Source organism: Aptenodytes forsteri, unplaced genomic scaffold, assembly GCF_000699145.1.
Source record: "Aptenodytes forsteri isolate BGI_AS27 unplaced genomic scaffold, ASM69914v1 Scaffold15, whole genome shotgun sequence".
Lineage (NCBI taxonomy): Eukaryota > Metazoa > Chordata > Aves > Sphenisciformes > Spheniscidae > Aptenodytes > Aptenodytes forsteri.
The window spans coordinates 11899682-11914422 of record NW_008795129.1 but is presented as its reverse complement, the minus strand read 5'-3'; positions in this window follow the sequence as shown (position 1 = coordinate 11914422).

The following is a 14741-nucleotide window of genomic DNA, read 5'->3' as shown; positions in this document are numbered from 1 at the left end:
GTGCCGGGGGGGGGGCCCCCAAATCCGTGGAAAAGTCTCGCTGTGTTGGAGGAGGGGGAGGGGGCTGCAGGCACCTGGGAGGGGGCTGCCTGCCGGGGAGGGCTGCGTGCCGGGAGCGGGGCCCCCAAATCCGTGGAAAAGTCTCGCTGTGTTGGAGGAGGGGTAGGGGGCTGCAGGTGCCACCTGGGAGCGGGAGAAGTTAAACTCGAGTGAGGCAGGAGCTGGCAGAGGGGCCCAGAGGCACCGGGAGGGGTTGCGCATGTAATTCTTGGGTTTTTCTCTTTATTTATACACCTTAGACTATCCTTCTGTACTGCACACCATCCCTCTGCAATTTTATTTTGTTTTTCGTTCTATTCTGCCACGAGAGCTGTAAATACTGACACTTAAATCTTTCACCTGCTGCTGCTGCGGCGTATCATTGATAGTGAATGTGAAGAGCACTTACATTGTTTAGGTTTGCGAGTTGGCCTTTGGAATGGAAAACAGCCTCGGGGGTACTTGCATCCAAGATGCTCTTCAAATGTGGCTAGTTTACTTAGATTTGAGGCATGATGCACTTAAACTGTAGTTTCATTTTATCTTTCTTCATTTGTTGATATTTCTAAGTGTTTTGGCCAGAAACATGAGATTTAGATATGAAAACAAACTGATGCCAGCTGAATTGAATGTAAATTTTGGGTGCCCAAAACTGTTTTTTTCCCTAAGGTTATAGTTTAAATGACTGGCAACACTTGCTAAAAGTTTGTTTTGGATTAGTGCTTCCAGTGGTACAGAATTAAATCTAAGCTCATCAAGAAGAAGCAATTCTATTAAACCTTCAGAACATATGCCCAAATTGAAATTGAGGAAATGCTAGTTGCAAATTTTAATTTTTAATTGAGCTTCAAAGCACTTATTTGGCTTCTGTTTTTTAATCTTGTAGAACTTGTTTCTCATGAGACTTTTTGACCCTTTTGCTAGTAGTCTCCAGGTTTGTCAGATTTATAGAGTCTCAGCTCAGCGAAGTGGGAAAAAGCTATGGATGCCTAAATAGGCAAGGTAGCAATTAGTAATAATAAACTACCCTCTTTGGTGTGTGATTGGCCAGAGGAGTGTCCCAGATCCTGTTGCACTTGTGTTTGGCCAAGCTTGGTAATTACAACCTGCCTCTAGATAGTGAGTTTCATATCCTGAGAAGTTTCTGCTGAAATGTTTTTGTCTTCTGCCAAACAGCATTGTGAACATGCTATGCTGACTTCTCATATGCTGCTTTTTTCACCCCCTGTGCAAAGATTCTCATCCAAGGGCTTAGTCCAGGCATTTGAGATCTTCCATAAGATTGGGCCTGGGGGAATCCCTGTCCATCTTGCAGCTGGCTGTGTTCCACTCGAACGATAAAGCTCCCCGGCACTAGGGAGAGACCTGAACATGAGAGAGAGCTGCACTTACAGGAGATGCATCTGTTAAGAGCACCAGATAAAGGGAGGAATTACCAAGATCAGGCTGCGCTGAGAACTAGAAGCTAAACCAAGTTCCTCAATGTTTTATTAAAATGCCTCTTGTATGCACAATGCTTGTAAAAAGTGCAGCAAAAGATGTGGCTTCCCTCTGTCCACTCTGAACTTTTTAGGGTATTTTTGCTTACAGGTTGAGAGGAGAGTGAGACAAGCTTTTGTTTAACACATCTCAGGCTTTTGCTTTAGCGCACGTCTATCTAGAACGTGACTCTTACTTTAATTATGCTGATGAAGTAAGTTTTTGTCAGGCTTGGTGGGGTCTTTTGGTGTTCGTGGAGGTGTGGCACAGGTAGGTTGTTTTGATACATGAGGTATCAGTTGCAAGTAGCAGCTTGGCCCTCCTAGGAGGCGTCTTGTTTCTGCCTTTTAGCACTCAGAAGGTGCTTAGGAACTGCAGTAATGGCATTGGTGCAATTATCTACATAGAAGTAGTAGATCAGCTCCTGCATCCTCTCAGCTAATGCTGAATCATTCACAGTGTATTATCTTGTTCATCCAAGTGTGTGACACGCTTCATGTACATCTTCCTTATTAGATGGCTTGCAGTTTGGGTTGAGGTGGTCTTTGCTATTAATTATTGATTTTCCCTGAGAGTTTCCCCAAGTGCCTTAGTAGGTAAATACTCAAATCCATGAGACCTATTATCTCTCCAGCTTTTGATAGTTTTGTTTTTGATATGGATTTGTGGTAGGTTTCATTTCGTGTTGAAAAGCAGCCCTGTAGGTGGTAGTATTTTTGTGCTTCTCTAGACAATAATACTTTTTCCGCTTAAAAATGTCAGTACCTAATTTTTGGCATTGACTTTGAGCAGGTCTCTTGAGTCATAGGGTTTCAGGCAAGACGGGACCTGGCGACTTGTTTTTTATTTTAATGTCTAATAGAAAAATGTCATGTGGAGACTTCATCCAATGCTAATATTATGAATGAAATTATCTTGCTTTAAAGTATCTATATTTGATGCTTTGAAAGACAAACTGGACTCTCTTTTTTTTCTGTGTGCTTATGTCTATGCAACTTTTTGATGGGAGTAAAAGGCGGCTGCCTTCTTACTCTTACTGGCTGGTACTGGCTTGATTACTTGCCAATGAAACAGTATTACATTTAGCTAATACCTGCTACCAGTTTCCTAGTTATCCGTGGTCAGCTATGATATGTATAATCTAATACTTGAAGATTTAAGTAATTTATTTAACTTCATTTGCCTACTCAATTTACCTCTACATTTTAAGAAGGTCTAATTTATTTCTGATATTAAATTGCTGTGTATTAGCATTATGCAATACTAAGCAACTGCTCACCTGGGAAGACTGTTTTTGCTGGTGAATGAGTGTTTTCTATCATGTATTCTACATGTCATCTTTCAAAGTGTTTTTTTTTTTTTTTTTTTTTAATGAAAGCCAGTTCATAGATATGATCTTGTAAATCATATAGTCCAGTGTTCTGCAGCTACACCAAGGATTTTACCAGAGTGGAACCTGTCTCAATTCACCTCAGCCCCTTTTCATGTTTCTACAATACTACAGATAAAACTACACTCTTTGTAAAGTACAGTGTGTAAGAGACTGATGCACAAGCTAAAAGGAGGGGCGGATGTGCCCATTAGCTTAAAAAAAATGAACGCACAAAACCCCCTCCCAGAAACCCTTGCCTCACAGAGCTCTGTTTTTATGCCTTCAAGAATATGGGATTTCTGTTGTCATAACCATTTACAAAAGTACTAGAAGTGAGGTGCTCAATAAGTAACTTTCATATTTGAATAAAGTGTTTAAAACTGTAGATACAGTATTTAAAGTATGAGTGCAATAGGCTCAACTGAGACTTTGATTAAATGTCATATAAAGTAAACTACATATGCCTGCATAGAATAGTAGACATTTTTTCGAAGTAGCTTCAAATGGTTCTGTTAAGTGTACGAATGTTCTGATGATTATCTTTTTAATTAAAATGAGAAATCTTTGTTTAAAGTGGCATTCTTTTTTACGGCCTGTTACAGTCTCTGTAACAATCATTTCTTAAGTCTGAACGTTTTTAATTCCAGGAATCCATTTATATAAAACTATGTTTAGACTTAATTAAGGAACGATTCTTACAAAGCTTGTAAATAGCCAGGAAAAAAGGGACAGAAAATAAAACTGACATTCACACTTAACAGAATGATTGTTACAAGGTATGTAATATGCTATAAAAATACAATAAAGCCCTTTTTATAAGAGTTCATATTTTTTGTTCCTCATTTTGAAAGGTATTTAAGAAAAATATCAAAGCTCTGTGAAGCAACATCTGTTTTCTTGAATGGACTAGTGACAACTTCAGTTATGTTTAATTAGCAGTGCTTGGAGCTGTACCTGACCAGTTTGGGATCCTATCTAGGATGGTTTGGGAGGCAATAGCTTGATATTTAATGAAGTTTCACTTTCCCAGTTTTTCTGAATGAATCAATTTATAGTACTTTACTTAGTTTCCTGGCTTGGGAATAGGAAGATGTTGATACTAGCATTCTTCATGAGTGACTTTTTTCCATTTTATCCCCAAATTACCGTTTTCCTTTTCTTTCTGGGTGACGTGATTCTAGGAGGTCCTGATGGCCTTCCAGTTTCACAGGAGAACCAAAACCTTTTGGCTGTCTCTTAAGATGCATCTGTGGTGGTGGTGGTGTTTTGTTTTTTTTTTTTTTTTTAAATGAGAGAGAACCTTGAAGTTCCTTAATTTCTATATTCTCATGTTTGTAGGAGCTCCCACATAACTGGCAGGTAATATGGTGAGGAATAGTCAGTGTAATAGGAGGCTGAAGGGTAATAGACTTGGAATATCTTCTTTTTTTTTTTTTTCCCCCTTTCTGTGTGTGTGTGTGTATATATATATGGAACAGATAGACAAAAGCTGATGCTTTAAAAGAGGTTCTGTTTGCACTGAACCTGTATGATTTATGGTGTCAGTAGGACTGGGATCCTTGAGACCCAGGACTTGTTATAAAACTCTGCTTTGAGAACCTTATAGTCTTCCTAATAACATCTTTGTGTCACGGTCATTGTGGCAGAGAATCCTGGGTATCCAAAGCAAGGGTGGCATGGAAGCAATGAAAATAATTTTGTAAACCAGCTCGGATAGCAGAGAGTTGCCTCCTAAATGTGGGGTTGCAAATCCTGCTTGAATATTATACGTATGCTTAGTAATTTTTTCCAATAGAACTGAAATAACATCCTCTTAGTTTGAGGATTTGTTGGGACTAGCATATTGTAAAGAAAATGTTGATTTATTTTTTCTTCTACCCCAAACCTTGTGCCGTAGATTTTTCTGCGCTTGGTGCAGGCCTTTGGTACTTCAGTAACTTCACCTTCGCTTCTCTGGTAATGTTTCATTTCAGCCACTTTGCTCCATTAAATGTATGCAATTAGAAAAGCAAATGGCAAATTTGCTATCGCATCACTGAAGTATTTAGTTTCATAGACTTAAAAAGCAGAATTTGTTGCACCATGCTCTCCGCACTGTAATATATACTATAAACATCAGAGAGAATAGGCTGACCTTAATATTTGCTTCCCAGACTAAATCGCCGCCTTGCAGCAGTTATTTCCCACTGAATAAAAAGTTTAATTTCACGCCCTGATTAGTGCTAGTATGTGCAGGTGGATATTTATTTTATGCAGCTAAACTAATCTGCCTTGGCAAATTATTTGCCAGTCAGCAGAGCTATAATTCCTCATGAGTATTTGGTACTAAATTATCATTCTCATTAGTGAGATAAAGCAGACTGTTCTAACCACAAAGTTTGGTTAGGCAAAGGGTTTCCTAAATAATCCTTGGAAGACACAAGACGCGTGCAGTGGCCTCAACGTTCTCAATGTTCTGTAGTGGTTTGTGATATGGAAAGAGGTAATGAAGATTTCAGAGGAAGAAAATAGAACTATTCTGTATTATCTCTAGAGGTAAGGTAGGAATGTACAGTGTTCGGAGATCGCCTCTTTAAGAGGTGCCAAATGAAGAAAATATGAAATGGTGATCTTTGGAGTATTTCCAGTGGCCAACCGAGCTTTGATCTCTGGGCCATAAATGTGGTGAAAATATAGTTACATTGTTTTCTTGTTTATTTTCAATGTTAACAGCTACCAAGGTAGGAGAAATAATGACTTGAGACTACAAGTTAAATGGCAGAGGAAACTTCATGGTCTGGTCTCATTTAAAATTCACTTCAGGCTCTAAAAACATTTAAAGTGGGGCTCAGAAAGTGTTTCCTGATGCACGAATGTTGACTGGATACACTTGTCAAGTGGATGTGTTCATCCACTGTTTTGTTTTCTTTGGATTTTACTGTGCTGGTAGTTTGTTTGTATCATAAAACTTGTTAATGAAAAGTACTTATTTTCTATTACAGGGGAAGTAATTTATACCTGGAAATCAGGAGTTTTCATTAAGAATTGAGTGAAGGGATTCCACTGACTCTTTTCATCTGTATAGTTGCATTTCTTGTCATATTCATTTTCTCAGTGATAGCTGCAACAGTATTTAGGGTATAAATGATCAGATCACATGTAAGACCAGCAAGCTGAGCAACTTGATCGTGTTGTATAAAAATTTTTGTGCTAAATTCAACAATGCAAATGGAATAAGCTGTTTTCTCACTTCCTTGTCTGCTTACATTGTGCCATCTCTAACCTCCATGTGTGCTGGTGAGATTTATGTAATATTTAACCATTCTCAGTGGCAAACTTAACTAGTGTTTCTAATGCTCAATATTTTCTTCAGTCTTCCTCGCTTCCTCCTTCCTATGATTCAGGAAGTGAACAAGGTATATTATTTATATATTTTAAGTGGTTTTGCACAGAAGGGCTGAATGTAGTGTGTGTTTAGCTGCAGAAACTGAAAATGACTTGTAGCATTGCAGAGTCCAGTGGCTGCAGCTAAATACTAAGTGCTCAAAATACAATTAATAAGCAATCAAACATGAAGCGTTTTCTTGACAGGATGCTGATTAGTGCTGAGAAAAACTTCTTGATCCCACAGGAACTGTTGAAAATAAACATCCTGGGAGTTGCCTTAAATATGTCCCTGATTATTAAACAACAATACTTTCTAATGTCTCTTCATCTGAGGTCTTGAGGAACTCTGGTGTTGGACAAATACTACCCCTGCTTTGCAGAAAGAGAAAGCTGAAGCTCAGAAATTTGCCTGGGGTCATGGACTGGAGGAATTTGTGTGGGGTCATATGGTACACTGATAATAGAAGACAGAATAAAAAGAAACCAGTTCTTCTAATAGCTAGCTTTGTGCTTCTGACCATGTTTTGGTTAATTTTACAATTGGCTAGCCACCTGTTAAGATAACACGTTTTATCATTAAACAAAATTAATTTTAAAAATGGCTTGAAACTGTCTGTTTTTAATGGGATCTGAATATTCTTAGTTTTAATCTGCCTCATGAGGCTTGTCTTTCTTCTGGGAAGTACATTGTTACATCATTAAAATATCATCCCCTACTGAGAGAGAAATCGGTCCCATTCACTAAATGGCAATGCTGAAACAATGACTAGTATTTCTAAAAACTGCATTAAAATTCATTTTTTCTCTTTCATCTGCAAGTTCCGTGGTTCCATTAACCAATGGGTGCTCAGCCTGCTTGCAGCTGTGTGTGCACAGCCAAATTTGTTAGCTGTGATGGCAGAAGGTTTGAGAAGCGGCAATGAAGACTTTCAGTTTTAAATTATTTCACTTTTGCACAGTAATTTTGCCTGGAAACAAACGATTGATCATAATTTTGCACTCTCTAGCTGCTTCTAGTCCTCCTCTGTACTAAGAATTGAGAAACATCCGATTTAATTTTCCCTCCCCTCACTGCTGAAACAGAGTCTGTGCATTCATCTTGATGAGAGCAGCAGGAAGGAGAGTGAGAAGAATGGGAAAGCTCGGCAAGAGGTCTTTCCAGTCGTCTTGAGGGAAGGACAGAAGTGTTTACAGTCTGTGAGCAAGAGCCATGCAACCTCTTGGCAGAATCCACTGGAGTAACCAGTTTGGACTAGCAGAAGGAAAGTGCCTTAGTGCTGGTTTAATTTCCTTCATCCCATGGTAAGAAGGGAAAAGTTGCAGGGACATGCTATGAAGGAATGAAGAAGTTCTTAAGTGCAGTTGTACGTTAGCAGAACAGTAATAAGTGTACTTCTAACTGTAGCCTAGATGGCCCATCTTCTTCAGAAGCACCTGGAGCAAAACAGATCTGAAGAAGATTGTAGAAAGGGAGTTTGGGAGATACCAGCCAGTGCAGAACTCTGGTGTGGTTTTGCCATTAGCTGGCTTTGTGCCTACATGTGGATTCTCTCAGTTGGTTTGTAGGAGTCCTCTCTCTTGATGTTTCCAGCTAAGGACATAGTTATTCTCACAGACTGTGAGTTGGTTTTTGTTTGGTTGTTTTTTTTTTCTTTTCCCAAATATAGGAGGATGGATTACATACTCAGGAGAAAGGTGATGGCTGTCTTTGCCTGGATATAAAGCAGGGCTAGACTGCATTCTGACTAGAAAAAAAAAAAATCTTAACCTTTCCAGGCTTGCCCATATAGCAACCAAAACAATCTTTAGTTGTTTCAGAGAACAATGGTCTAGCATGAACGTCTGTCATACAATATAGTCACTCTCCGTCTCTACACACATCGTTTGTAATTTATTGTGAGCGCGATGCAGAATGGGGCAATGTTTATGTGGGAGTTGCTTTTAGTTTATGGATAGATGGCCTTGAATTCTGTCTGTTAGGAAGATGCTGGCAATTCTCTATGGGGGTTGTTCATTGGGTCTGCTCAATGCCCTTCCTTCTTATATGCCAAAACTCTCAACGGGATTGAGAAATGCAGCCAGCTATCATTCATCTCCTGCAAATTAGAACAATGAGAAGTGGGTGTAGTCTCAAGAAACGATGGATCAATCTTGTTTTAGAAGATGGGTCTTGGAAGCATCTCAAGAGTTTTCTGAAGAAATCCAGACAATATTAACACCCTCTTCAAATATGACAGAAGGTGTTTTCTGTTGCTAAGAAGTTTGAAAGAATAAAAATCTACATTCCCTCTTCATTTTCTTTTTGTAAATTTTTTCCTTTTTTTTTTTCTCCTTTTGACTGGGATGACTCCAGTGAAGTGTGTTGCTCTTGTACTTTGGCACAGCTGTTGTTTATAAACAAGCATAAATGTCCTGAAAGTTTTTTACTGACAAGAAGATATTCCTATATATCTGTATCTCACTGGTCTTAAAATAAGACTTTATGCAGGAGCAAAACAGTCAGAGCCCATCAGTGAGAAGAAACATCTCCACATGGGATTGGAACAGATCTTGTGGAGCATGGGTTCAGGTCCGATATTGGCAGACAGTGTACTGTCTAGTCCCTTTTGCAAGCTACTCAAAGCAGTTTTTAAGTGAGTAGAATTTTCTTTGCTGTGCCATTGTAGAGCTATTCCAAATTTGACTGCTTTGAAAGCTAGAATCCTCCTTCTTATTTTCCAGCTTAACTTCATTCGTGGCTAATTCATTCTCATTTGTTCTTGTACCAGTGTTGTCCTTGAGCTTAAACAGTTCTTCTTGCTCCCCTGTGTTCATCTGCGTATATTTGTGGAGAGCAATCGTATTTGTCTCTGAGCTGGATCTGGTCAGGCTAAACAAGCTTTTTTTTTTTTCTTTTTCTTTCTGTCATAAGACATTTCCTATAACTCTTGATCATCTTAGACCTTTTTACAGCTGCAGAGAATTTGATTAATCTACCTGGAACATGAGTGACCAGAGTTATACAGAATATTCCAGGAAAAGTTCTATTTGTTCCTTGTACAAAAGCAGTAATCCTAATTCTTCTCTTCTGGGAATTTTTCACTTTATACAATATCTTTTAGTAGTATTTGCCATCTTCATGGCTGCATCTTATTGGTGAACCATCAGTTCAACTCAGTTACCGAGTCCCTAGTTTATAATGGAAATAATGTTTCTTTTTAATTCATGTACATCTTGTGTTGGTTCTGTTACCCAGGTCTTCAAGATGCTGTGTCCTATGTATTTATGATGTCTCTTAACTTTGTCTTCAGCCGATTTCATTAGCACATTGGTAATTCTTGGTGGTTTTAGCCATTAGTGAGAATATTTTAACAATAATTTCAAGATTAATAATGGATTTCAACAAGGATCAATCTCTGTACAGCTTGACGGTTCCCTTTTCAAAATAACCTGTGATCCTCTACCCTTTTTAGTTTCTTATCCTCCTTACAACTCTGGTATTAATCCTAATCCTCTCCATGTTAACTAGTAACTTCCTACATGTCATCTATCAAATGCTTAACTACTTCTAATTTGTCTGGACTTCAGTGATCATCTTAAACAAGAAGATTGGGTTAGTCTAGCACTAATTCTAATTTGTTCTAAATTGGGAGTAGATTTACTTAGGCCTCACATGGCGACTGCTTCATTTTGGCAATAGTTATCAGTACTCAGTCTCAGTAGATTTCCTTTCTTGGGAGACAGGACATACTGTTTGTCTGAGTTTTGGTTTTTTTCTTTTTAAAGGTTGGCCAGTCAATTCTGCAACATTTTAGACTCATTCTGGTTAGTCTTCTTACAGATGCTTGTTCTGCATGGGGATGCTGCCAGAGGCTGCCCGTTAGGTATCTTCAGCTGCTTCTGTTGCCCCCGCTTCATTCTTGCATCATAGTCCTCCGAGACAGCAGGCTTCTTTGGTACTTCTTGTTTTAAGGAGGAGTTTCCTCTAGTTAAGCCAAGCAAAGGAGCATTTACATCTTGTGCCAGTCTAAAGGAGTTGAGAACTGTCATAGCTGAACTCAGTACAGGGCATTTAGATCAGGAAAGGAAATTTAATATATCTTGGTAAGTACTCGGGGCAATTAGTTATGGATTCCAAGTTACTTATGATGGATGAATAGGTCCCACATTGTAACTGTAGCACAGTGCTTTGTGAGGGAAATGAATTGGGGTAGAATGGCCATTCTGCAAAAAGGAAGTCTTTTGGTTACTTTATTGAACAGGAAAATGTTTGGCTTGAGTGCTGGAGTCTGCTCAGAAGACAACAGCTCGCTAGCTAAACAGAAAATGTTGTGGTTGAGTGCTGGAGTTTGCTCTTGAAGTCCCACATTGTAACTGTAGCACAGTGCTTTGTGAGGGAAATGAATTGGGGTAGAATGGCCATTCTGCAAAAAGGAAGTCTTTTGGTTACTTTATTGAACAGGAAAATGTTTGGCTTGAGTGCTGGAGTCTGCTCAGAAGACAACAGCTCGCTAGCTAAACAGAAAATGTTGTGGTTGAGTGCTGGAGTTTGCTCTTGAAAACATTTCCATTTCTTTAAAAAAAAAAAGTAGCACAGTGCTTTGTGAGGGAAATGAATTGGGGTAGAATGGCCATTCTGCAAAAAGGAAGTCTTTTGGTTACTTTATTGAACAGGAAAATGTTTGGCTTGAGTGCTGGAGTCTGCTCAGAAGACAACAGCTCGCTAGCTAAACAGAAAATGTTGTGGTTGAGTGCTGGAGTTTGCTCTTGAAAACATTTCCATTTCTTTAGAAAAAAAAAAGGGTATTCCTCTTACAAACTTGTCTGCTTAATGTGTGAACTGCAGATTTCCTTCCAGGATAGTTGGCACAGACCTCTAGCCCATCTCTTCTGCATGCTTTTTTGTCTGCTACCTAAAATTCAGCAGGAGATCAGGAAGGCAAAAGTTAGCACTGTAGGTTCTTTTACTGATTATGGAGATCATAGTTTTCCAGACTTCTAAATTTTGTTCACCTTGGCTGTATTTTTTTCTCGAGTACAGAATTTTCTATTCCTGATGCTCTGAGTCTCATTGAAAAATTAGAATCCAGGTGAGCTCTTTGACTTTTCTATGGCCTTACGAAAAAGAGACAAGATACTTAAAAGGCATCAGCTTCACTTTATTGATCTCTTGACAAGCTTCCAGCTTCTGTTTTATACATAATGCCTACACTGTGGATGCCGCTGTTCTTGTTAGATACTTACCTGGCACAAGTTCAGGCAGTAGCATGAGAAATGTAGCTTCTCTTCACCACAGATCTTGCAGTCTTGAAGGAGGCTGAATATGGGACTTGATTTTCAAACTTACAATATCAAGTGGTTGTGAAATTGAGCATGTTTTTACTTATGGGCACAAAGAGGATCTCTTTACACTGCTATAGTAAGCATGTTCACAGAGCTTGCTGTTACTTTGTCCAAAGATTAATGGAGTGCTGTCACAGATCTCCATTTGGTTTTGAATACTGTAGCTTAGTACTCTTGTGAGCCCTTAAGAAGGTATCCAGGTGTTTCAGGTTACAAAAGTAGTTTTCCTGGTAGCTGCTGCTCTTGCAGGATATAAAAACTTGTGCCTTTTTATCTGTCAAGGAATATAAATCAACATTCTCCAGTGGGAGTTGTTTTGGAGCAGATCCTGGTCAACGTACTCCAAACAAATTCACTAAAGAACTAGAGTAGCCGTGTTTACCATGTGCGGTGAGTTCATTTAGTTTGCAGGCAGAGTCAGAGCTTACTGTTCGAGTGCTGTGTCCTTCTGAAAGAGTTTGTATCAAACTGTGAGATCTGACAGTCAACCGACTCAATGTTCGTTCATTCCTTCTACAAAATCACACAAAGACCATGCTTAAACATTGTGAGATTACGGTTTTAGAATCGGAGAGCTCATGGCTTTCTCTCCTAATAATAATGAAAGATTTTGAAATCCTGTCTTTGGTTTTGTTGAATTAGAGTTTACAGATCTAACTGTGCTTTATTTTGAGTACTGCTTTGGACAGTGGAGTAAGATACCTATTTGGGCCATGAAGTTGTATGTTCTGTAGTAGGAATTTAATTTATTGCTGTAATGCATGCAAACTCATTAACAAGTTCTAGCCCACAGGGGATATTTTCCTTTGCTGTGGAAGTCATCTCAACTGGACAGTCTTCAGTGCAACTGGCCATGCCCTCCCGTGTCAGTGACTGACAGATCTAATTCTGCCTTTGTAGCCGAGAGCCTGTTAGTTAATGGAGTCGTGAATATTGTTACTCAGAGGCAACCTTCAGATTATTAAAATGCATTATTCCTGTTCTTCACTTGATATTTATCAAACAAGGTGTTGTATCTAATGAATGCAATGTTATCATCAGATAAATACTGTGTGTAGATGATAACTTAAAAGGAATGAAAATGTAAGTAGCTTCACTGTTGCTTTGCAGTGACAGAGAGAGATGGGTTTAGCTTGCCTGTTTAAATCATATGTGATGGAAACCCAGGTGAATGTCCTCTCTGAGGGAAAAGGAAGCATTATGGATTATATGATCAGATTCATAAGATCCTTAGTACATATATATTTCATACAGGTCTCAACTTTGCCCCCTCATTTCTTCTTATATGGAAACAAGTGAAATGGAGAAGCAGCAGTACTGCCTTGCAAGTACCATAGTAGGTTTCCTTTTATAATTATCACTCTTGACATATTTATCCGTTCTTATGGAAGTGAAGATGCAGATATTTAAGAACCTTTCTTGCACAAAAAAGCCCAATTTCCGCTCAGTACTTAATTAGCACTTGTTTATGACACGGCATCTGATTTGATTTTCAAAACAAATTGCACAGTAAAGAGGCTGATATTTAAACTGTATAGTAACCACAGCTCCAGCTGTGACTCGAATATTGTAAGCCTTCAGGGGTTGTGTTTAGGCTTAGAAAATAGGAACTCAGGCCTGTAATTAAATGTCCTCTAAAAATCAGCCTTTGTAGAGAAGGGAAGAGGGTACCACTGAATTTTAAATTACTGACTTGTTCTCAGAAATCATTCTGTTGTTCTGGGCCTTGCTAGGGACTGCAGAAATCAAATGGATTAGCAATGGAAGAGTAGATTACTAAAGGAAAAAAGTCAGGGGTTGCAGAAAAAAAGATGAGCAAAGTAAGGTATTCTGGCTCATGGGTTTATAGACAATTGCAATATATATAATAATATAATTTAATAGATGGGTAATATATAGATGATAAGTTCTGTGGCCACCAAAAAGACTGAAGAGAAAGTAGGCATTTCATACAGGGTAAAATTGCATTTCAGAACTGTGACTAAGTCGCTGATGGTTATGGCGTAAGTCATCTGCAGTCATGGAAGGCTCATTTTTAAAGCAAGTCCTCAATAATAAACGTGAATGTATTGGAAAAGGAAGTTGTCAGGATTATATTACAAATTAGTCGCTCACCTAGATAAAAATGTGAAATATTCACAAAATGGCATGATAGAAATTAGTGGTTAGAGTGCTTTCAGGGTTACTTTTTGAGGTGGCTATTGAAAGAGAGGAAAATTACCCTAGCAGTCTGACTTCTAGTCATGGAAAATGCTGGAGCAGATGCTAAGAGAAAATACTACACTTATGAATGATATTGAACCATGAGCATAAATGGTGTGTGCTCATGAAAATGCAAAAATGAGTAGATCTTGCTGGGCAATTAATTGTATTGCTGATAGAATTGCCTTGAATGGATCATAATCGTGGAAGATTTTAGTGATGATTGGTAAAATAGTACAGCTTTCAAACAACGCAGTTGTCTGTGTCCCAGATCTTTTAAAGAATGGGGGAAGAGGGGCAGTTTTGTTTTAAGTTACCAAGCATGTATGAGTTCCTCTTCTGTAACTTTGTAGTTGCATGTTTGCTGTCACTCGGGCACTGACATTTGGAAAGTTTTAACCAGATGTACTTACTTAATTGCTTGTCTTTGCTGAAGGAGACGTTCCTGCGGGTCATTCACAATGTGCCTAGGAGAACCACAGAAATTTAAAATTTAGGAGATTGGTTGTAAAAGATTAGCCAATGGTGAGTCTGTGTGCGTTAAATGCTTGTGAGAGCTCCAGAGATTTTAATTAAATTGTGGTTTTCTATCAGTGCTTGCATTTGATATGAACAAGGGCTCACTTCTGCAAATATCCCACTTTACCCTCATACTGCTGCTTATACCATTAATGACATACCTCGTACTGGTAAAATTTGCTTCTCTTCTGTATAGTTTATTTTCCTCTTAGATGAGGGTAGGCTTATCAAATGCAGAGGAGACATACTTCACTGAGGGGATTTTGCAAGTATGGTGCTGAGGGATGGGTGATGGGTCTCAGTTTCTCCTATTTGTATATTTAACTTGTCAGCACTGAAAAATAAATCAAGTTTACAGTAGCTGCTAATCTGCTGAAAGCCCTGATTACTTTTATTGCTAATACTCAAGGAACTTTATTTTGAAGTCACAAAGAACTTGTGT